The 23,962-nt window shown below is 46.8% G+C and overlaps 1 protein-coding gene across 7 annotated transcripts in view; it reads right to left on the reverse strand.

Annotated features, from left to right (window-relative positions):
- INF2 (inverted formin 2) overlaps positions 1-20,049 on the reverse strand; it is a 70,134-nt gene extending 50,085 nt beyond the window's left edge. For 4 of the 7 annotated variants that reach the window (XR_013840667.1, XR_013840668.1, XR_013840669.1 and 1 more), the window contains exon 1: positions 19,661-20,049. The gene's annotated coding sequence lies outside the window, so the exon portion shown is untranslated. The remainder of the gene's footprint in view (positions 1-19,660) is intronic. The other 3 variants (XR_013840670.1, XM_079983720.1, XM_079983721.1) reach the window with 2 other exon arrangements.
- Positions 20,050-23,962: the final 3,913 nt, after the last annotated feature.

The following is a 23,962-nucleotide window of genomic DNA, read 5'->3' on the forward strand; positions in this document are numbered from 1 at the left end:
TAGAGATCTGAAGGCAACCCTGTATCAGGAAGCTTTTAAAGTGTGATGTTCTGTTGTGTTTTTGTATATTCTGTTGGAAGCCGCCCAGAGTGGCTGGGGCAACCCAGTCAGATGGGTGGGGGTGCAGAAACATATTATTAAATGTAGTTCTGAGTAGAAAAGAGTTTGCCTGGGTCAAATCCACGTCATACATTGAAAGCACATGGTTTACCTCAAAGAATCCTGGGATCTGTAGTTTTGCAGGGTGTTGGACAAGATGAACCTATGGAATCCCTTCCAACTCTACAATTCTATCGATGTTTTGGGTAAAGTTGTGCACTTTTCAAATACAGTGGTACCTCGGGTTAAGTACTTAATTTGTTCCAGAGGTCTGTACTTAACCTGAAACTGTTCTTAACCTGAAGCACCACTTTAGCTAATGGGGCCTCCTGCTGCTGCCACGCCGCCGGAGCACGATTTCTGTTGTCATCCTGAAGCAAAGTTCTTAACCTGAAGCACTATTTCTGGGTTAGCGGAGTCTGTAACCTGAAGCGTATGTAACCTGAAGCATATGTAACCCGAGGTACCACTGTATACGGTATGATTGTAATGTCTATGCACGGAATAATGCTGGTTTACATCAGCAAAGAATGAGGGCCAGTGGACTTCTATCATTGCCTTGCTCTCCCCAGGGCTGAATGCCCTCCACCTGGCCTTTCCATATAGACACAGAGCTTCATCCTGACAGATGGCTGTGTTCACTGTTCTGGGAAATGAGACACCCTCCCCAAAAAACGTTATCTCCCAATCCACTTTCTCCAACGAAGGAAGGAGACTGAAGTGCTCTTTCTGTAATACAGGAGACATCATAATTTGTTATGGATTTCACATTTCTAACAGCGTTTTCTGTTAGGCTTATTTTCGGAGGCGCAATCCATAAATCCTCATAAGAGTTTGCTGCTGGGCTTCGCTCTTAGAACAAATAATCATTCACTTCACAGGACACCATCAATGGACAACAGCAAAGGATGCACAAGACAGAACGTCGATATTGCAGACTTCATTATAGGAAGAAACTCAGAGAGGTCACGGAAAACCTGCAAATTATCCTTTTATTGCCGGAGTGGCAGGAACATATGTAGCATATTACTTATACCAAAAGAGATTAGCCAGTCTAATCCAATGAAACTAGCCTGTCTTTTTCACTGATATTAATAACTGACAGTAATAATAATTTTTCATTGTAATTATCAAGAACTTAGGAAGCTGCCTTATATTGATTTAGACTACTGGTCCATCAAGCTAAGTACTGTTTGCACTGACTGGCAGCAGCTCTTACCCAACCCTACCCGGTGGAGATGCCAGGGACTGATGTTCTATCACTAACCTGTGGACTACCCCCAAGTGGGCCCATTTGCTCCCCCAAGTGGGCCCATTTGCTCCATTGTTAAGTCTGGACACTGAGGTCCAGCCCTGAGGGCCTTCTAGCGGTTCCCTCACGGCGAGAGGTGAGGTTACAGGGAACCAGGCAGAAGGCCTTCTTGGCAGTGGCACCTGCCCTGTGGAATGCCCTCCCATCAGATGTCAAGGCAATAAGCAACTATCTTATTTTTAAAAGACATCTGAAGGTAGTCCTCTTTAGGGAAGCTTTTAATGTTTAATGCTGTATTGTGTTTTTAATATTTTGTTGGAAGCCGCCCAGAGTGGCTGGGGAAACCCAGCCAGATAGGCGTGGTATAAATAAATTATTATTATTATTATTATTATTATTATTATTATTATTAGCACAAAGAAAAGTGCTTAGCATTCCTTAGAGCAGAGATGGTTCCCTATGGCAGGCAGGCCGCATGTGGGTTTATTTGCGGTACCCAAGATCAAATTTCTCATCTTTAATTTTTTTACTCCTCCTGAGGTTCCTCTAATGTGATGCCATGATGCCAAAAGGTTTTTGTGACACCCCTCCCAAGACCCCCCGAAATGTCTTTTTCTTTTGGGGTAAAAGAAAGAGAAAAAAATTAAGAAATTGGCCAGGCCCACTTTTACACTTTGGCAAGGATCGTTTTACACGCAGCCCTGCAGGGATGCTCATAGGCCCTCAAGATCAAAAAAGTTAGTCACCCATGGCTTAGAAACAGCTGCATCACAGGTGAAGGGTTAGAGAAGAAGCAGGCACTGGGGGATGAAGTTTGGGAGTGACAATGTTAGTTCAGCCTTTATGGATGAGCAGCAAGATTTTCCCCAGGGTGTCTGTACTAAGGAAGTAGCTGTGAGCCTGAGAGCGACTACCAAGGGAAGGAGAAACAGCAGTGTCTGAGTTCAATGGGGATTTGGGTACATTGCTCTTGGGTTCAGAATCAGAAGCGCGGCCACAGCTGATCTATTATTTACACAGCCTGCCTTGCAGAATGCAAACTCGCTTTTCCATCTGGATGCACCAACAGATGATGCAAATGCAACGCAAGGTTGGAGGAGGTGGGAGAACACGTCCTTTCCTGGGCTGGCAATGCATGACTTAGCAGAGGGGGAATTGGCTTCCCAGAGAGATAAGCAGGAAGCAGCCCGCAAGATGACTTCCGCCAGCACAAAGCAAAGGTCCACAGAGAAGGAAAGAGCCCCGTTTCACTTGCTAAAAATAATTCGCCGTAACTGACAGCAACCTGGTTGTTTCCCACTATCGTGGCAAACAGACACAGCTGAGTCAACTTAATATGTGTGGTGTCTCATAATGTGCCGTCTCCAGGGGTTTGCCCACACCAGAGAGGGAAGGCATGCAGATTAAAAGACAGGCTAATATAAGCACCCATGAAATGGCCAGAAGAAAAAAAAACACAACCAAAGCCAAAGGCCAACACCATTATTTAATCGTGTTAAAGTCACTGCATGGTGAGTTTTCTCTTTTGTGCTTGCATTTTCAAATTCTTGTTCAAATGGGCCATGTGGAAGAAATGGAAACAAGAAGAAATACCGACGAAAGAAGAATGGCAGACGAAAATAATGGACTATGCAGAATTGGACAAAATGACAGGAAGGATTCAAAACAGAAGATTGGAAGAAGTATATGAACAATTTGAAAAGCAATTGTAACCAACAGGACTGCAAGAAGTTTTGAAAGGAGAAATACAAAGTAGATAAAGAATAGAGATATTGGTTATGAGATTTAAATGTAACAGGGAAAACAACAAATGTATACTAAGAGATTAGATTGGAAAATTTTCAGACAGGACTGTTGGAAGTCAAAAAAATTGAATAAGATGTAAAAATATGTTTCATTACAGTTGAAAATGGTATGGTAAAAAAAACCCCTAATAAAAGTTACATAAAAAACAACAACAAATGGGCCATGTGGAAGGGAGATCTACTTATCCTTTATTTACTTCATTTGTAGCCCATGTTTTTATCCAAGGAGCTCAAGGCCATACACCTAGTTCTCCTCCCCATTTTATCCTGAAAAGAACCCTGGAAGTCAGGTTAGGCTAAGAGGCAGTGACTGGCCCAAAATCACCCAGTAAGTATTGTGGCTGAGTGGGGATTTGAACCCTGGTCTCCTGGGTCCTAGTCTGACATTCTAATCATTACACCACACTGGCCACTCCAATGAGCAGAAATACCAAAGCTATATCTACATGCAAGGTCCGTATAGCTATGGTCCGTATAGTTAAAGCTATGGTTTTCCCAGTAGTGATGTATGGAAGTGAGAGCTGGACCATAAAGAAGGCTGATCGCCGAAGAATTGATGCTTTTGAATTATGGTGCTGGAGGAGACTCTTGAGAGCCCCATGGACTGCAAGAAGATCAAACCTATTGTCAGGGAACTACCATCAGAGCTAGAGGCGGAGGGAAGGCTCCAGAGGGATGCCGGAGAGGGTCCCAGTAGGGAGAGAGGCAGCCCATCTGCTGGGGAAGGAAATCAGCGTAACACCAGTGGAGAAGGGGGGCAGATAGGGGATTCGGAGAGGAGGCTCCAAGACTCTTCGCCAGAAACCAGCGGGGAGAGCACGGGTACTCCGCTGCCCACTCCCTCCCTGCGCAGAAGACTTCCACGCAGGGAGAGTAGGAGGAGACTTGGCGTCAAAGAACTTCTTTGCTGGAAGAAGTTCAAGAAACGCCCACTGACGGATTTTGCCAGTGACTGAGACAGCCACGCAGTGAAGGGCTGTCCAGACAGAAAGGGTTCAACCAGGCAACCAAGCCAAGAGTGGCGGCAACTTACACACAAGCAACCCCTAGAATCATTACACCTATCCATTCTGAAGGAAATCAGCCCTGAGTGCTCACTGGAAGGACAGATCATGAAGCTGAGGCTCCAATACTTTGGCCACCTCATGAAAAGAGAAGACTCCCTGGAAAAGACCCTGATGTTGGGAAAGATGGAGGGCACAAGGAGAAGGGGACGACAGAGGACGAGATGGTTGGACAGTGTTCTCAAAGCTACCAGCATGAGTTTGACCAAACTGCGGGAGGCAGTGGAAGACAGGAGTGCCTGGCGTGCTCTGGTCCATGGGGTCATGAAAAGTCGGACATGACTAAATGACTAAACAACAAATATCTACATGCAGGTGCATTTCCACCTCTGAAATAAAGGACCGGCACCTCAAAACAATGCCAGCTTATGGGTGGTCAGATTTGGCACCCATCTCCGAGTTTGTATTTAAGAGAAGTATGAAGGGAACTGCTATCCAGCTGTAACCTTGGCATTGTAAAACAAAACTAAAAACCTGTTTGCTTGAATTGAACAAGAGTTTTGAATAACGCCACCAAGCATTGCCCACTCAAGCCGCTGTCTATCTTTGTAACCGCAGCAGCTATAGTAGAAACTTGTGGTTTTCTCAACGACCGGGCACCTGTGGCTTTCCAAATGCTGATGGATTTCAGCACCCACCAGCCTTAGCCAACATAGCAAATGGTCAGGGATGAAAGAAGTTGTGGTTCAACAGGCACATACCTCCACATGCGGTGGGAATGTCCTAAAATCCAACTCTTCTGGACATCAATCATACAAGAAATATGCAAAATAACTAAGCAAGTATTAGAAGTCACCCCAGAACTGGCCCTACTAAACGTCTTCCAAGACAATGATGCCCACTCACAACACAAAGAGCTCATAACCCACCTACTCTCAGGAGCTAGAAACATCATAGCCAGACACTGGAGAGACCTGTCAGGAGTAAGCATGGCCCAATGGTATCAAATAGTATGGGAAACAGCCTTATTAGAAAAATTAACCAACAACTGAAACTGACACGGGGACAAATAAAAGAAGATGCCTTCACCCCGGTATGGTTCCCATTTATCACATACACAGCCCAACAAGACAACAACAAGAACCCGCCAACAGCATTCAAATCAATCTGGCTAACCTGAACCAAACACACACACACCACTCTCACACAAAAACAAGTTTCACTACAGCTAATTAAAGACAACCAACCACCCCCTAGGCCACCCCCAACCTCTCTCACCACCAAATAAATAAAACAAGAGAATAGTAAAGAGAACCCAAACACGTGGCGCTGACGCAAAACCCCACACATACACTAAGTAGAAGAATAGAAGCATTGCCACCCGACCCCACCCCACTCACCATTCCCCCTTCCTTTCCCCCTTTTCTTCCTAACCTAAACACACACACACACACACACACACACACACACATTGTACTATGGAGAATTCTATTTGGATTTCATTTATTACTAAGGCTTCCAGTGTGTAAATCAGTTTTACTTGTGTAAATGAATAAAGTATGTCAAAGTGGAAAACAACAACAACAACAACAACAACAACAACAACAGGAAGACAGTGGGTTCCTCATCCTGCTTTAAAGCAGGGGTTGGGGACCTTTTTCAGCCTGAGGGGCACATTCCATTCCATTCTGTGCAGCCCTTTAAGTGTCATACACCAGCAATGGGCAAGGTGTGAGGCAAAAGCACTGCAGTAAGCTTTTTACCTTTCTGCAGTAAGCTAATTCAGCCCCTACCTTCCACCCAGACAAGCAAGAGGCATTCTCAGAGTTTAAGAACAGAGTAGCATGAGGTGGCATTTGCCATAGCTCTTTACGTCCCTCAATGGACCATATACCGTATTTTTCGTCCCATAGGATGCACTGGCCCATAGGACGCACCTAGTTTTTTTGGGGGGAAATAAAGGGAAAAAAAATTCCCCTTTATTTCCCCCCCCCCCAAAACCAGGTTAGGGAATCCAAACCAGGTCAGGGAACAGTGGGATGGCGGCGCTGCACCTCCCCGCTGTCCCCCGAGCTTGTGGGGCTGCCCGATGTCTGCCCGAAGCGTGGGGCGCTCTGCTTCAGCGCTCCCCACGCTCCGTGCAGCAGGCTGCTATCCGCAGTCTAGGGAGCCCTGTTGGAACTCCCGCAGGGCTCCCTAGGCTGCGGATGTCTTCCCGAAGCGCAGGGTGCTCTGCTTTCAGTGCGCCCCGCGCTCCAGGAAGCAGGCTGCTATCCGCAGCCTAGGGAGCCCTGCGGGAACTCCCGCAGGCTCCCCAGGCTTGCTGATAGCTTCCTGAAGCCTGGAGAGTGAGAGGGGTCGGTGCGCACCAACCCCTCTCGCTCTCCAAGCTTCAGCGAAAGCCTGCATTCGCCCCATAGGATGCACACAGATTTCCCCTTCATTTTTGGAGGGGAAAAAGTGCGTCCTATAGGGCGAAAAATACGGTAAGTGCAAAGCAATCCTGAGGGGGAAAAGTACATGAGTTGTAAAATGTATCAGCCAGTCTTCTCCAACCTAGTGCCTTCCACTTGAGAGCCAGTGTGGTGTAGTGGTTAAGAGCGGTAGTCACGTAATCTGGGGAACCGGGTTCGCGTCTCCGCTCCTCCACATGCAGCTGCTGGGTGACCTTGGGCCAGTCACGCTTCTCTGAAGTCTCTCAGCCCCACTCACCTCACAGAGTGTTTGTTGTGGGGGAGGAAGGGAAAGGAGAATGTTAGCCGCATTGAGACTCCTGAAGGGGAGTGAAAGGCGGGATATCAAATCCAAACTCTTCCTCTTCTCTTCTTCCAGTACAAGTGAGATCATTGACACAAATGGCGACAACATTCATGAAACATATCACTGCTGATCAGGTGGTCTTGAACTAGAGGAAGGGGTCAACGTGAGAGAACTCTCACACCTTTGACTACCAAGGGGTCTGGCCTGACAACATATTTGCAGAACCTTGCATGGCATCCTAAGCCCCACACAAACTTGTCAGGGTGTGTGTTTGTGTGTGTGTGTGTGTGTGTTTGACCCTTAATTCACAATGGACCTGAGAATGATGTGTCAGGCAAATTTGTTTTCAGAACCGCATAATTGCAAACACAGGCGACACCTCTACGCAAAATATGGGTTACCTTTGGTGTAGTTTTCTTTTTTCTTCCAATATAGAGTGCATGCAACTCCAGATACTGTTTCGGAGGGCAGAGGGGTTGCATTCAGCTCTTGGAGACTTTGGCAGTCAAGAAATCTTTTCAATATGTCACGGAAGCTGTTTGGCAAGTGTAGGCGCAGTGCTGATCTCATCTCGGAGGTAAGCCACCAACCAAGAACCTTCCCTGACTTTCATTCCCCCACCGCACCCCCAGAAGAAAAAGGACAAGGCTGCCAATTTGCAGCGCAGGCTCGTTAAACCACGTTTCCAATTACACTCCACGGCAAGCGCTCTTGCGCTTGCATATGCTAGGATGACTCAACAGTGGGCGAGCAGACATATGCCCATGCGCGCTCAGAAACTCCCTTTTTTATTCCTGTTTCTATAGCCGTTTCCCATCAAATCGGCTACCCGTCTACAGACACCGGCATCTGGAAACCATTACAGAGAAAGTCTGCAACGCACAAGTCATTTCTTTTACGGCTTCAAGCGCTTTGTCAATGGGATAAAAATTACCCAAATCCTGCTGTGCCCTCCTGTTGCAACAACAACAACAACAACATTCCTGCACATTGTCACCTAAACGAGAATGGGGAAAAGGTTGCCAGACGGCCACACCCAACTCACAGCAGCACCGCTGGGGGAAAAGCCAGCTCAATGAACTTCAAAAAGAGGGGGAAATAAGGATGCTAAACTTGGGAGAAGGTTCAACTTTGACCTAGCTTTCTTTTTCTGAGCCAATCTTCTGTATACTTTCCTGCCGCCGCCCCCCCCCCCCGGCACTGCAATGGCATAAGAGCCTCCAAACAATTCAGAAGATGTTTGCAATTCCACCGCTCTCTCGTGAACTCTGGCAGGCAGCAAAGCCCAAAGGTTTTAAAATCCTTAAAAATAATGAAACCAGCAAATGTCTGCTGCCCCTAGAGCGCCGCATGGTTGTTGGATGCTTCATGCCTGTGCTCAAAAATGTACTGCGTGAACTCAGTAAACATGCGATGGGCTGCAGCTCCCTGTGGAACATACTGAGACAGGGGTAAAACCAGGTCATATGAGAAACAGATTTTTATCTGTTCCTTGCATAGGGAACTCATTTGACCCAGTACGCCGGCGGAAGGGAACTTGAGGGTTGGGGACTGAATGTGGCCCTCCGGGCCTCTCCATGTGGCCCTCAGAAGTCTCCCCAGACCACAACAATGTGGTCCTGCTCCACACCCAAAGTGGTTTTGCGTGGCTGGAAAGGGTCCTTGAATCTTGACGGTGCCTCTTGGCTAGAGAGGAGAGTGTTGCAACACAGGTCTCTCCCTGACCCTCAAGTCGTGTCCAGCCCTTCACATTGTGTGTGCAAGGTTTCCGGGAGTAGGGACGGCAGAATCTGTCAATTGCAGCATCTTTCCATTTCCCATTTCTCCAGTCTTAAGCTCTGTTCTCCACATGCCCACTCTAGTTTGTGATTATTATTATTTACAGTGTCCTTGTGAAAATTCATCAGCACCATGGTGTGAATTTCTCCTAATCTACAGTCATACCTCGGATTACAGATGCTTCAGGTTTTGTTTTTTCAGGTTACGGACCCGCAGAAACCCGGAAGTACCGGAATGGGTTACTTCCAGGTTTGGGGGGTCACGCATGCACGCTAAATCGCGCTTTGCGCAGAATAATAATAATAAATTTTATTTATATCCCGCCCTCCCCAGCCGAAGCTGGGCTCAGGGCGGCTAACAACAATCAAAATAATCCAACGATTCTAAAAACATTTCATTATAAAAATTAATTAAAACCAAATTGATGGCAACCATTAAGCAAAATTCTGTGCAGATTGCCAGAGGAGGGGGGTCAGGCTGCGCCCTGACCAAAGGCCTGGTGGAACAGCTCTGTCTTGCAGGCCCTGCGGAAAGATGTCAAGTCCTGCAGGGCCCTTGTCTCTTGTGACAGAGCGTTCCACCAGATTGGAGCCGCGGCCGAGAAGGCCCTAGCTCTAGTTGAGGCCAGCCTAACCTCTCTGAGGCCTGGGACCTTCAGGATGTTTTTATTTGCAGACCGTAAGTTCCTCTGTGGGACATACCAGGAGAGGCAGTCCCGTAGGTACGAGGGTCCTAGGCCGTATAGGGCTTTAAAGGTTAAAACCAGCACCTTAAACCTGATCCTGTACTCCACCGGGAGCCAGTGCAGCTAGTATAGTACCGGATGAATGTGATCTCGCAGCGAAGACCCCATAAGGAGTCTCGCCGCAGCATTCTGCACCCGCTGGAGTTTCTGGGTCAGTCTCAAGGGTAGCCCCACGTAGAGCGAGTTACAATAATCCAGTCTGGAGGTGACCGTCGCGTAGATCACAGTGGCTAGGTCACTGAATCGCAATGAATCGCAACCCGTGCGTGTGCAGATGCGCCGCTGCGGATTGCGAACATGCATCCCGCATGAATCACGTTCACAACCCGAGCATCCACTGTATTTGCTTGCTGGTTCCCCTAATATAATGAACTTTTGCATGTTTTATGCATGGATATATACAGTTATATGCACACACTTTACCCTAGTATATGCATTTTTTTCTATTTTGCACACATTTCTTTACCAGAGAACTGCATTTACAGGCAACCTTACCAAATCTGCACTTTCTGAAAAAGCACACGAGCAAATTTTGAAGGATTTTGTTTCAGCAAACAGCAGTTTCCTCTGGTTGCCACCCAGAGCTTCAGTACTGTATATTTAAAGAAATATTCCTGCAGAGCCTCACCCACCTAGAAAGCCAGTGTAATTTCTCAGAGGTTTCCATGCCTAAGGCACCCCTCAAAGATTTCACTGCCCTACCATTTTCGAGGCCAAGATCTGAACTGTCAAGAGTCAGCCCCTCATATCTAGACAAGTTCGCCAAGCAGATGGTGCAACAATTTCATAATGCATGTTAAACTAGGATTTATGAGCCTCTGTAAGAGGGGAAGGTTGCAACCCCTCCAAGGTCAGCTTAATTGTCTTTCTGACAACCATGTTTACTTAAGGTGCCCTGAGTCACTGAACTGATTCTGCAAAGCTTGATCCCCACACAGGTTCATCTGGGAGTAAGTTCCATTGAGTTCAATAGAACTTCCAAGTTAAACAGAAGCTTAGTTTTCTTTTGGGGTGGGTTAAGGGTGTTTGGAAGTGTATGGAAGTGAGAGCTGGACCATAAAAAAGGCTGATCGCCGAAGAATGATGCTTTTGAATTATGGTGCTGGAGGAGACTCTTGAGAGTCCCATGGACTGCAAGAAGATCAAACGCATCCATTCTGAAGGAAATCAGCCCTGAGTGCTCACTGGAAGGACAGATCATGAAGCTGAGACTCCAGTACTTTGGCCACCTCATGAGAAGAGAAGACTCCCTGGAAAAGACGCTGATGCTGGGAAAGATGGAGGGCACAAGGAGAAGGGGACGACAGAGAACGAGATGGTTGGACAGTGTTCTCGAAGCTACTAACGTGAGTTTGACCAAACCGCAGGAGAAAGGGGAAGACAGGAGTGCCTGGCGTGCTTTGGTCCATGGGGTCACAAAGAGTTGGACAGGAATAAACGACTAAACAACAACAAAGGGTGTTTGGATGACTCCATGGTGAAAGAACATGGAGCAAGCCCTGTTCCACACCCACAGCCTCTATGTGTTTTGGGGAAGTATACACGCTTAGAGCCCTTTCTGTTGTGCTTTTAACGCAGAGATGGTGGAGGCAGGTCCACCGCGCATGTCTGCACAGCTCCACAACCTGCCTCACAAGTTCTTCCAATATTGGGAAGGGGGGAGGTTGCAGTAGAAGTTATCTGACCACCTCTGCCCCAAATGCATCAACTGAAGATAAAATATGGTTTGAGCTGCAATGCGAAGTTGCTATGTTTTATCCTGCAAAGCTTTGGGGGGGTGTCTCAAAATATGACTTCATTTCCCTTGCCCTGATCACCTTTTGGGGGGCACTCCATTACAGCTGAAAGCAAGGGTGGCACAGGAGAATGTTGTTGTTGTTTAGTCGTTTAGTCGTGTCCGATCCTTCATGACCCCATGGACCAGAGCACGCCAGGCACTCCTGTCTTCCACTGCCTCCCACAGTTTGGTCAGACTCATGCTGGTAGCTTCGAGAACACTGTCCAACCATCTCGTCCTCTGTCGTCCCCTTCTCCTTGTGCCCTCCATCTTTCCCAACATCAGGGTCTTTTCCAGGCACAGGAGATGCTGCAAATGTCAAACCAGGTTTTTAAAAAACCATTTATTTGAGGCCGCCTTCACCCAACATTCCTTCATTGTTACAAAAGCTATTCAACTTAAAATAGCTCTTTTATGACAGCAGGAATGGTATATTGCTCTTTTATTTGATCTAATTGGCCTTTTTAGATCGCTATGTAAATGCAGCTGTCAGACTTTTTTTAAAAAATATTCTTGCATGCACTCATTGACTGATTGCATTTATATCCACCTTTTGCTGCAATAAGCTGAAATACATGATTCTACCAGATCCTAGTCCAACACTCTAACCACTACACCACACTGTTTTTACAGCTCCCCATGGTCTCAGGAATGGGGAGATATTTCCATTTTTGAGCTGGAGATGCCATGGGTTGTAGTTTGGACCTTCTGTGTGCAAAGAATTTGCTCCGCCATTGTCTCGGTGACTTATAACAAAGAATCGCACAAATTGCAGAGTTGGAAGGGACCATGAGGGTCACCCAGTCCAACCCCCTGAAATGCAAGGGTCTTTTGCCCCACATGGTGCTCAGACCCACAACCCTGAGATTAAGAGTCTCGTGCTCTTCCGATGACAGAGCTATCTCGGTAATGCAATTAAAGCAAATACAAAGCACACAATTACCATATATCAAAACAGTAAGAAAACACACAGAGAAACTAAGTGCTAAAAATGGGAACGATACTAAAACCATCCATACTTGCAAGAAGAAAATTAAAACAACTCAAATACCTGGTAAAATAAAAATATATTAACTGTTCACCCAACAGGTAAAGAGAGAGGGAGCTAATGGTGGGGGCGCTACTGGGTTGTTGTTTTCGTTTTTATTATGTATTTTGAGGTATTTTGTGTTGTATTTTGTATTATTTTAAATTTTATTATGTATTTATTTTGGTATTTTGTGGTTTTATTTTGTGAACCGCCCTGAGATCCCTGGGTATAGGGCGGTATATAAATTCAAATAATAATAATAGTAATAACAGTAATAATAACAACTGGGCATTATGGAGAAGGGTGTTCCACAATTGTGGCACCCCTACTCACAAGGCTCTGCCTTGCATCCCAGCCAGCCACCCCTCTGAAGGCGAAGTGGAACGAAGGCCTCAAATAACCTTCATTAAAGTGGGAGAATGAGATTTTCAAGCAGATGTTGGGTGGCCATCTTGTCATGGAAGTTTTCATTGAGAGTCCTACACTTCAGGGGGTTTGACTGGATGAGCCTCGACACCCCCCTTCCTCTTCTACAATTCTACCATTCTATCTGAGATCCAAGAGAGCAAGTAATCTGTAATTCTCTGAATAAGAGAGATGAATACTTTGCCCATCCCACATCAAGCGGGGGGTGGGGGGTGAGGGGGAGAGAGCATTGGCTTTGCATCCAGCAGGTCGTGAGTTCAGTTCCTAGTGTCTCCAGGTAGGGCTCCAATGCTGGAAAGCCACTGCCGGTCAGTGCAGACAATACTGAGATAGATGAACTGCCTGACTCAATATCTTCCTGTGCTCCCATGATAGACCACTCTGTGGAGGGACTGTAGCTAAATTACAAAGTCCTGGGTGGGTGGGTGTGGAAATCCCAGTCCTCAGCATCTCCATGGATGACAAAATCAGGGGGCAGAGGATGGAGAAGACCAGAGCTTCCCCTCCCCAGCTGGAACTCACTGGAACTCACCTGTCAGGTGGGCGCCATTGACATGGCAAGAAAGCAAGGGAGGCATTCATCGTGGCGAGTTCTTTTTCTAGAAAAATAGCCCTGGGGAAGACCCCCCTCTCCCTGGGACCCCAGAGAGCCCACAACAGTCAAAGCAGACAATTCTGGGCTAGGTATCTAAAGAGCCCAGTCGGATATGATACAGCTTTCTGCATTTCTCGTCAAGCTTGCTTTTGAGGAATAATAGCCTTTGATTGCAGACGTCTGTGATTTCTCCTCTGTGTCACAGATGGTGCAGAACCAACAGTGCTGGCTGACCTGTTATTAATACAGGGCTGTCACGCTGCTCTGAAATTACATGACGGGGAAGGGCAGAGTGGGGATCTGTCTTCGGACCCAACCAACTCCCCACACCCTGTGGCCTTCCTCTCTACCTGGGGAAGGCCCTGACGCACAGCTGTAAAGCTTGCAATTTTCTTTGGCCTACATTCCTCCCACCTTAGCATTATCTCTCCTTTTCCTCCCTCTGTTATTTTCCACACTGCCTGTTTTTTTTCGTGTGTGTGACTTGGGAGCACCTTGGGGGCAGGTACTTCTCTAGGCCAGTGGGGTGTGTGTGTAATTTCTTTCTGTTCATCAAAACGAAAACTTTGCAACGTTCATCACGTACAACTTTAGGAGGAAGATTTGACCAGTTTGTTTAACACAGTTATTATTATCATTAGGGCTTTTTTCCCCCTGCCAAAACTCGCCGGAACTCAATTCCAACACCTCTCAGGTGGGTGCTATTGTCATTCTAAGAGAACCAGGTGGTGTTCATAGAGAGTTCCGGCACCTCTTTTTCTAGAGAAATAGCACTGGTTATTATAGATCTCAGGGAAGTTAAACACGGTTTGCCATTCAGGTACACAGTGCATAAACAAACATTTCCACATCTGTGAGTCCAAATGGGGAAATCGAGATATGTAGTTCTGCAGTCCAGGTATCCTGCTGTATTCTGGACTACATTCTGTTATTCACATTTCTGTTCATATACAGAATAAAGATATACCAATCTGCAGTAAATGTCTCCATGTTTCCTTCCTTTTAACGTGCAAAACTTGAGGTGTGTGTGTAAGTTTTTCAGTCAGAGTAACTGGGCATACTTTTGTACAATGGTAGTCCATGTTTTCACCTTTAAAAAACTTTCCAGTAATTCCCCCACCTTACGCAACTCTGTACTGTGCCATGTTCTCTGATGGGATGGCACAAACAATGCCTTTACACGCTGTTAATTTCACTGCTCTTACTGGTCCCTCCCTAGTCCACCAACGGGATGTTGACAAGTCATCTCTCACTTGCCAGAGGCAACTGGGTGTGTAGCTACTTATAACTTAAGCCTTAACCGCCACCACTGCAGCTGCCACAAGAGAAAATCCTGGGCAACCAGCCCCATGACTTGCATTTTCCCTTTCCTATTTATTTCCTGCCTCAGATTTTCACAGAATCATAAAGTTGGAAGGGAACCCCAATGGTCATCTAGTCCAACCCCCTTGCAATGCAGGAATCTCAACTAAACCATCCATGACAGAGGACCATCCAGTTGTTGTACTTGGCATCCGAGAGACAATGGAGTGCGCCTCCAGTGGTGAAGTCAAGCCACTGCGTGAGGAGCACCGGAATGGCCTCCCTGGGGCGCAAACCTGGAGATCGAACCTGCAACCTTGGTGTTAACAGCACCAGGCAGCGGTTCTCAACCTGTGGGTCCCCATCATCCCTGGCCACTGGCCATGCTGGCTAGGAATGATGGGAGTTGTAGTGCAACATCTGTGGACCCACAGGTTGAGAAACACTGCGTCTAACCCAATGTGGCAAGGCTACCATATTGACAAACCGTAATATGGGTGATGGCCCATCATACGGAGGAGCTGTTCTTGCTGGTTTTGATCTTCTATCTTACAAGCTACTTTTAGAACACAGGAAGTGCTTTTTTTAGGAAAGCAGCCCAACCCCATTTTCCATGAGAAAGTACAAATATATATTTTAGCTTATTCGTTTCCCAGCTATATTTACAATCACCAGCCATTGAAACCCTCCAAGCAGCTGCTTCCATTCCTTCTGAATGGATGGGTGATAGAAGGGGGAGAAGCTTGTTCCTGACATCCTATAATATGACTGGACTATGTTGGCTTTGGAACTTGATGTGCATGGACGCTTCGTGTTCATATTTTGTGATCATGTTGGATGGGTATATTTCTCCATTCGTCCTATTTATATCCTGCCTCTTCTCTGAGGAGATGAAGGCTGTATGCATGGTTCCCCTTCCATGACAGGTGTGTATAAAATAATGCACAATGCAGAGAAAGGCAATCAAGGGCAAACCTCATCTCCTTATACAGAACTAGAAACCGGAGCCATCCAGTGAAATGGAAGCTTAGAGGATTCCTGGAATTCATAGAACGGTAGAGTTGGAAGGGACCCTGATGGTCATTGGGAATGATTGCAGGAATCTCAACACACGACCCCCCCATCCAATTTGAAACCAGACCAGACCCTGCTTAGCTTTGCAAATGTGCTGGCAGTTTTATTGCTGCATCACTAGGAGGATTGAGAACAGATTATCAATCCCCAAACCTTCTGCGTACAAAGGCCTTTTCAGTAGTTGCACCCGCCCTGTGGAATGCCCTCACGGCAGATGTCAGTGAGTTAAATAACGGGGGGGGGGGGGGGGGATTGTAGATATTTGAAGGCAGCCCTGTTTCAGGAAGCTTTTAACGTTTGATGCTGTTGGTTTTCCTGTATTTTTGTTAGAAGCTACCCCATGTGGCTGGGGCAACCCAGTCAGATGGGTGTATTATTATTATTATTATTATTATTATTAATGCTCTACCCCTGAGCTACAGCCCTTCCCTATGGTCTCAGGGACCCTTTGGCCACTTACATTGATAAGATTCCACTTAGGGTTGCTTCACGCCTGTATGTACATTGCTTGATATTTCTTCGTTTGATGACAGGCAGATAAATAGCCAAACTGCCTCCGCTGAAACACATGGTTAATCTTATGTAACTGTGCGGCATAAATTAATGGATAGATAAAGTACAGTGAGATTAACTGGAAGTCAGTTTTAAATTTCTTCTCTATAAGTTTTATAATTGTGTTCAGAATCAGGAGTATATATGATGATAATTATATTAATCTTCTTGTAGCTTATAGTGTGTGGTTTGTTTGATTTTTCTGTTATTTGTTTGATTGTATGTTTGTTTACTTGTATGTACGTCTGTTTTCTCATAAATGTATATATTTTAAATTAATAAAGATATATTTTTTAAAAAGAAACACATGGTTTATCTGTGACAATACAAGAGGGCATGCCCTCTCTATGGGGTTACATCTGTGGTGAACCATTCACATGTGCACATTGCTAAGAGATGCTGCTGCCATCAAGGGTGGAATGTGCAGACAAAAGCCACCCCTCTGTCCGGCCACTGCTGCCCCCCACTTGGCCTGCAAGCAAGCGTGCGAGGCCTCGGGGAAGCAAGTCAGGGTAGTGGAGAAGCCTAGGTGTTCAACAGCACAAGTTTTGGAACTGCCCTGGGCAAGGGCCTTGCACTAGAGTCTCTCTACCTTTTGTTGCCTTGCATGGTAGATTCTGGGGTCAGGCTGTGTGTTTTTAGGGGCAGCTGTGGGGAGGAGGAAGGGGAGGGAAGCAGCTATCAAATTGCAGCGTAAACAACTTTGCAAAAATAAAAGCTAATCATAAAAATCTCGGGTTTATATTTCTGGCTTAAATAAAAGCTAACGGATGTAATTTGGTACATGTACTGAAGTACGGATCATATTCAGAGGAAAACAAACTGAAAGGGGATGCGAGCTTTTATTCAGGGACAAGTGTGCGAAGCAGAGAGGAGATAGATGCGTCAGCCGAAATTGGAAGGAGGAGATAACACTCTTCTTAGATTTCAATTGCATCGGTCAGAAACAGAGATGGTTGGGTGAAAAAAACTTGCTGAGGCAGCTCGTAATTTCGGAGAGGGTGTACTATTAATTGCACCTGTGCAACTTCATACAAACGTCCTATCACCATTGCAGCATTGCTCTGATATGGGGCAACAAGACGGAGCAAAGGTTTAGGATTGGGGTGCCGGTCACTGCTACCAGAGGGAAGTGGTTGGAATGACCATCTAGTTCCTAATATGCAGTGACATTACAAATTATGCAAATCAAAACATAATAGTCATCATAGCACAGCAGCGTTGGGTTTAGAGCAAGGGATCCAAGTTCAAATAAAATTAGGAGAAGATTTACAACTCCGTGATAGATCATATGATCTGTTTGCACAAAGTCCTGTGTTTAATCCTAGACACCTCTATTCTCTCTCTCTCACTCTGGTCAAGGATGATGGGAATTGTAGTCCAAAAACTGCTGGAGACTCAAGTTTGGAAAACTAAACTCTGGGCTAGATTGACCAATGGTCTGGCTCAATCTATGCCAGCCTCAACTCAGTTTTATTATGCAGATTCAACGAAACTGTGAAGGATAAGCCTATCAGCTATCTTATTTGAACCTCCATATTCAAGGGCAGGATACCTCCAAATATCAGTTGCTCGGGGAGGGCTGATACCTCCATGCTCTGTGGGCTTCTCTGGTTAGCTGGAAACAGGATGCAGGTCTCAATGGACTCATCTTCTGACCCAGCAAGGCTCCTCTTATGTTCTTATCCCCACAAAGCTCGCTGGATTGTGGATACTCTTAAGTCACTGTCTCTGAGGCACAAGGGTCACTGTCTGTCACACGACTGTCACTGTCACTGTCCCATGACAGCCCCACACTGAATGTTCTTCCTCTGTTTGTTCAGCTTGCAAAAATCAGTGTTTCCTCTCCTTTTAACTGATACTGTTATCCTCCACTCCATAAATATGAGGCAATGCCACTGCCTATTTAACTACATCTTATGCTTGTTTCAGTTGCACTGTGATTTATTTTAAAAACAACAACTGTTAGCTGCCTTGCAAATCAGACCTGATGAAGGGGAGAGGTATCCATGTTTTAAAATAAATAAATAGCTCCGGGTCACAGCTGCAATTTCTGCCCATGTGATTTGGGGCAGATCACAGAGTTACTTACCTGACACACTAGCAACCCATCCTTCCAACGACGCATCATGTGTACCCAGCCACACATTTTGCCCTGACCAGGTGGGCAGAAGTTGCAGGTGTTATTAGGAGTAGTCTGGGAGCAATCAGAGGGCAGTGAGTGGTAAACCACACCTCTCCCAATAGCATAGGAGCAAGGCCTCAGCCTAAGCGCTTTTTCATGCAGCTGTTTCAAAGATAAAGTTATTCAGAGATATATTTGCATAACCTGCCCTAAAGCGAAGGTGGGAAAGGATTTGAAGGCTGTAATTCTGAGAGGGAGTAGCCACGCTGAAGTGAGTGATACTTTCAAGTAAATACACATACATTAAGTTTATGCATGTGGGAGAAAGTACATATTCACTGGAACCATACGCATGAGATTATAGCCTTGAGGGCAAATGAATGGACAGTAACTAAGCAAATATCCTCTACAGGTTGCCTACTGATCGTCACTTAACCAACAGAACGCCCATGAATGAGAAGAAGAAAAATGTGCCACCTCTCTCTCACTCTCTGCACTTCTAGGCTGTCACAAATTTCGGGTGGGAATCAATCCCATGCCAGCAAATTCCTGTTGCACAATGAAAGCTGATTCGGAAGTCTTGCATGTCAAACCCGATTCCACAAAAAGATAAGAGTTTTGAGGCTAAAGAAAATGACAAGGAGACACACTGCAAAGTAAGGGACAACACCTTGCTTGACACGACACCATCTAACTTCCTCGCATAGGAATCAGAATGAATGCTCAATAAACAGTACGTCTCTACACAAACACACAAGTGAATATATCAAGGGCAATTGTGCAGCCCTCAAGATGCTGTCAGAGTCCAGTTCCCATCATCCCTAGTCAGCACAGCCAATGGGTCATGGATGATGGGAGTTGTAGTTCTACAGCACCCTGGAGGGCAGCCACAGATTTTCCCATGCTTGCACTAAGGCACAACTAAATCAAAGTCAAGGGAACTCCAGTTGGCAGCAGCCCAAGTGATGGAGTTGCTTTGGGAAAACCAGCCCTTCCATGATCGTTCAGAACTAGGAGTGAGTTAAAGAAGTCGCAGCAAAGGGAAGGAGACACAGCTGGTCAAGTGAGTTCTAGTTCAGGGGAGCTTATTCCGCAAATAAATCTGTTACAAAGAGTACTGAAGAGAGGGAGAACAGCAACAACGAGAGGAATTAAGACACTGAGTATTTGCTGCGAGGCAAAAGAAAAAAAAAAGGCTCCTTTGATCTATTCTCTATCATTATTTAATAATTTGCAAATTGCTATATAGTCGATAAACACAACCTTCGTACGTCCAGCATTCCTCCCACCCAAAGGCTCCCTTTTCAACCCCTGGGAAACCGAGTGGGATCTTACCCGGGTGGAGACAGCACCACTCCCCTCCTTCGTTTCTCCTTCCTCCGCTTCTTACTTCTTCGATCCAGCCGGGGATGGCAGCCACATCCTTCGCCGCCGGCTCCTCCTCGACTCCTTCGCGGACCGAGCGCGAAAAGCTCAGGGGGAAATAACAAGCCGAGGGCGGGGGGAAAGGGGATCCAGCGGATCCCCCCGCAGACAGGCTTCCAGGATGGACGAAGTCAAGACGCTGCTGCTGCCGCCAGCCAGTCAAGCTCCGCTGCGTCTCCACCCTGCAAGAAACTCGCTGGGAGCCGGAGAACCCTGCCCGCGCTCCCACGTGGAAGGCGCGGGGGAAGAGGAGGGCTGGGCGCCCGGCGGCAGCGCCCGCAAGGCGGGGCCTGGAGCTGCCTGGCAGCCGGTTACGAGGCAGGCAGGCAGGCAGGCAGGCAGGCTCGGCGGCTGCACCGGAGGTGACTTGTCCTGCCTGCTACAGAGAAGGGAAAGGCGCGTTCCGGAGGCGACTCCGGGGAAGGAAGGTCTTTCCTGGACTCCTACGCAGGGAGGGCGCAGAGGGTCGCTTCACACGTGGCGGCTGACACGCGGGTTGCTCTTGAAAGGAACGCCTCCCCTCGGAAGTGGATTTATTTTTTGCCAAGCTGCCCGAATGTCACCTTTTTTCTTCCCACCCCGCACAACACGCCCCGTTCTTTTTAGTTATGGGGAAATCGCTGGCGCGGACGTGTTCCCACGGCGCGACCCATATTGGGATGGGAGGAGACTTTATTTGGCTGCAGCGCAAGGGTTTAGGTAGTCGGAAGTCAGTGGGGCAGCGATGAAACCGCTTGCACGTTAGCAAAACTAAGCAGGGTCTGATATGGTTTGAAATTGGTTGGGGGAACCGCTTGTTGACATTCCTGCAAGACCAGAGCAACACACGGAAACACTGTTTACCTTCCTGCCGGAGCGGTACCTATTTATCTACTTGCACTTTCATGTTCTTTCAAACTGCTAGGTTGGCAGGAGCAGGGACCGAGCTGGGGATTTGAGCCGCCAACCTTCTGATCGGCAAGTCCTAGGCTCTGTGGTTTAACCCACAACACCACCCGCGTCCCTTGCAGTATACAGAGCTATGTCCCAAAAAACCACATATTGATGGGAGCAACCACGAAGCCTACCATTCTGTTGGCATCTGTCTGTGTTGAGAGACAATGGGGTGCACCTCTGGGCGTGAAGTCAAACCACTGTGTGAGTGGCACCCAAGGCACCTTCCTGTGGTCAAGTCTGGGCAGTGTGTATGGAGGTCGTGGGCTGGTCAGATGACAAGAACCCCCCCCCCCACACACACTTTGGCCTGGCTGATGTGGTCCAAAGGAAAGCAGAGCAATATGTTTCACTCCAACTTGGTTTCAGGAGATGCTGGAGAGAGACATACATACAAGGCACCTCCCAAGGGCCCCCACTCCAGATTTGTGTAGGGTTGACTCCTTAGCGTTTTCCTCTCCCAAAGATTAGGGTTAGGGACTCATCCACGTAATCTGCTGCAGCCTGTCTTTGACTGCAGGGAAAGTCCCTAACCCACCGAGGGTTTGAGACCCATTGGCTGTCCACACTTGTTTCAGCCAGCCAGTCGAAGCCATTTCCTGTGTAGCCGCTGTCGCATGCTGACACTGTATTATCGCCACAACATTGTTTGATTTGGTGAGAGCACTGTTTTACTGCTTGTTTACCGTGAGGGTGGCCATTAGGACTGAAAGTTTCCATTCCAGGATTTCGTTAGGATTCAGCCCTGGAAAATGTTTTTGGGCAAATGTAACCTATCCATTCTGAAGGAAATCAGCCCTGAGTGCTCACTGGAAGGACAGATCCTGAAGCTGAGACTCCAATACTTTGGCCACCTCATGAGAAGAGAAGACTTCCTGGAAAAACCCCTGATGGTGGGAAAGATGGAGGGCCCAAGGAGAAGGGGACGACAGAGGATGAGATGGTTGGATAGTGTTCTCAAAGCTACCAGCATGAGTTTGACTAAACTACGGGAGGCAGTGGAAGACAGAAGTGCCTAGCGTGTTCTGGTTCATGGGGTCACGAAGAGTCAGACAGGACTAAACAACAACAACAAGGGCCTGGGTGAGGTCTGGGATGGGAAACCTGTTGCCCTTCAGATCTTGCTGGACTCCAACTCCCATTAGCTGTCATGGCCAGAGGTCATGGGTGATGGAGGCCATAGTCCAATAAGATCGAGGGGGCTGCAAATCTCCACCACCCCCACCCCGGCAGAGCTGCTGCGAGCATTTCTTTTTTCTTTTTTAGCTTTTCTTTTTTTATTAAAGATTTTATTGACTTACAAAAGTGTGTGCAATATCTCTCTCTTGTATTCCCCCCCCCCCATGTAAGATTTTTACAAATCAGTTTCATTTGTTATTGTTCCCCTGAATGAGCCCAAATGGCTCTTAAACACAGAACAATGGATTGTAGGAGAAAGTCATAGAATCTTAGACTTAAAGGTGTTGACCTTTAAAGCCCTAAATGGCCTCAGCCAAATATACCTGAAGGAGCATCTCCACCCCCATCGTTCAGCCCGGACACTGAGATCCAGCGCTGAGGGCCTTCTGGCAGTTCCCTTGCTGCGAGAAGTGAGGTTACAGGGAACCAGGCAGAGGGCCTTCTCAGTAGTGGCGCCCACCCTGTGGAACCCCCTCCCATCAGATGTCAAAGAGATAAACAACTACCTGACATTTAGAAGACATCTGAAGACAGCCCTGTTTAGGGAAGTTTTTACTGTGTGACATTTTAATGTATTTTTTATCTTTGTTGGGGAGTGGCTGGGGAAACCCAGCCAGATGGGCGGGCTACAAATAATAAATAATAATAATAATTATTATTATTAAAGGGTCATCTAGGCCAAACTCCTTCAGTGCAGGGAAAGTAAGAAAGTTCAGAGGTGCTGCGTAGGAGTTTTGAACCACACATGATCAGGGAGAGGGGAGAATGAAAGCCCTTCCAGTTCCTACACAACGTAACTGCCCCACTGACAGCGATGCCCTGTGCACCACTACAGAATAAGGCTGTCTTAGCTGAACCTATATCAGGCTCTCTGCCTTGCCTTGCCATTCTGCCTCCTATGGAACTCTGCTACTAGATATGTCCTTAAAAGGGGATTGGACCAATTCGTTGTCTAAATGGGAGAACATTTCACAATAGTACTTCTCACCTCCTTTGCGAAGTGTCTGCAGTCTACTGTCGCAGGTTTCTGCCCCCTCATTCCGCTGCGTGCATAATAAACCAGGAGCCGTCTTCTAGTTTGACTTTACCATCCAAGTCACGTTATCTTCTTCCCTTGTTATCTGATTCAGAGATACACCATTTCTCCCTGCTCCCTCTAATTAGCTGAACGTGGCCGAACCCTCTTTGTTGACATTCTTAAAGCTGCATGCAGCTGCACCATCACACACCCCGTCCCCGGTGTCTGCAACAAAATTCCTGCCCCAAAATAAGCACTTTTAAACTTGCTTGGCTTTCCTTTCCAGCATGTCCATGGTGGCGGTCCATGATATATCAACAGGCCAGGCGCGTGTTTGAACGCACGTGGTTGTCAAATCCAGTTTGAGCCTAGGATAAGTCATCATTGCCTCCTTTAAATGTGGGGTACTGTGCCTTGAATGCTAATTATAGCTGCCCCCTTGGAATTCTTCTGCTGGAGGCAGCCCGTGAATGAAGGGGGGGCGGGGATGAAACTCAGGAAAGCTGAAGGGAGAGGGAGAATTGTGCTCTGCTGGTGATTTCCTTCAGAAGCTTCCAGCCCTGTCCTTTGTGTGGGCAGACACACACCTCCCCGTTCCTTGCTTGAGTGTTTTGTTGCTTCGTTCTTGATGCTTTTCAAGGCTCCTGCCTTCTAATCCACTATTGAAATCCGGCCAAAAAAAAAAGCAATAATAAAGGGGCCGGGAACTATTCAGAGTCACCATACTCCCCAGGCGTTCTTAATAGGAACAAGCAGAAGCCTAATTTACAATAATTATCAACGCTATGGGGATCCATCTACCATTTTACCTGCACAACTTCAAGTTCCCTAAAAAAAAAAAAAGCATTAAACTGAACACCCGCCTCCGTGACTTAGGAACCTAATGATTAAGCCTTCTTTGCAAATAGTAAAGAAGCTGAAATATTAAAGTAGTGCTCAAAGTTTTTCAGGTTGTGGACTCTCCTTCCTTGCAGGTTTTTAAGCAGAGGTTGAATGGTCACCTGTTATGGATGCTTTAGCTGAGAGTCCTGCATTGCAAGGGGCTGGACTGTATGATTTTATGAAAAGGTGCCTGAGCTTGC

This window comes from Podarcis cretensis (genome assembly GCF_951804945.1).
Source record: "Podarcis cretensis genome assembly, chromosome: 1".
Taxonomy (NCBI): Eukaryota; Metazoa; Chordata; class Lepidosauria; order Squamata; family Lacertidae; genus Podarcis; species Podarcis cretensis.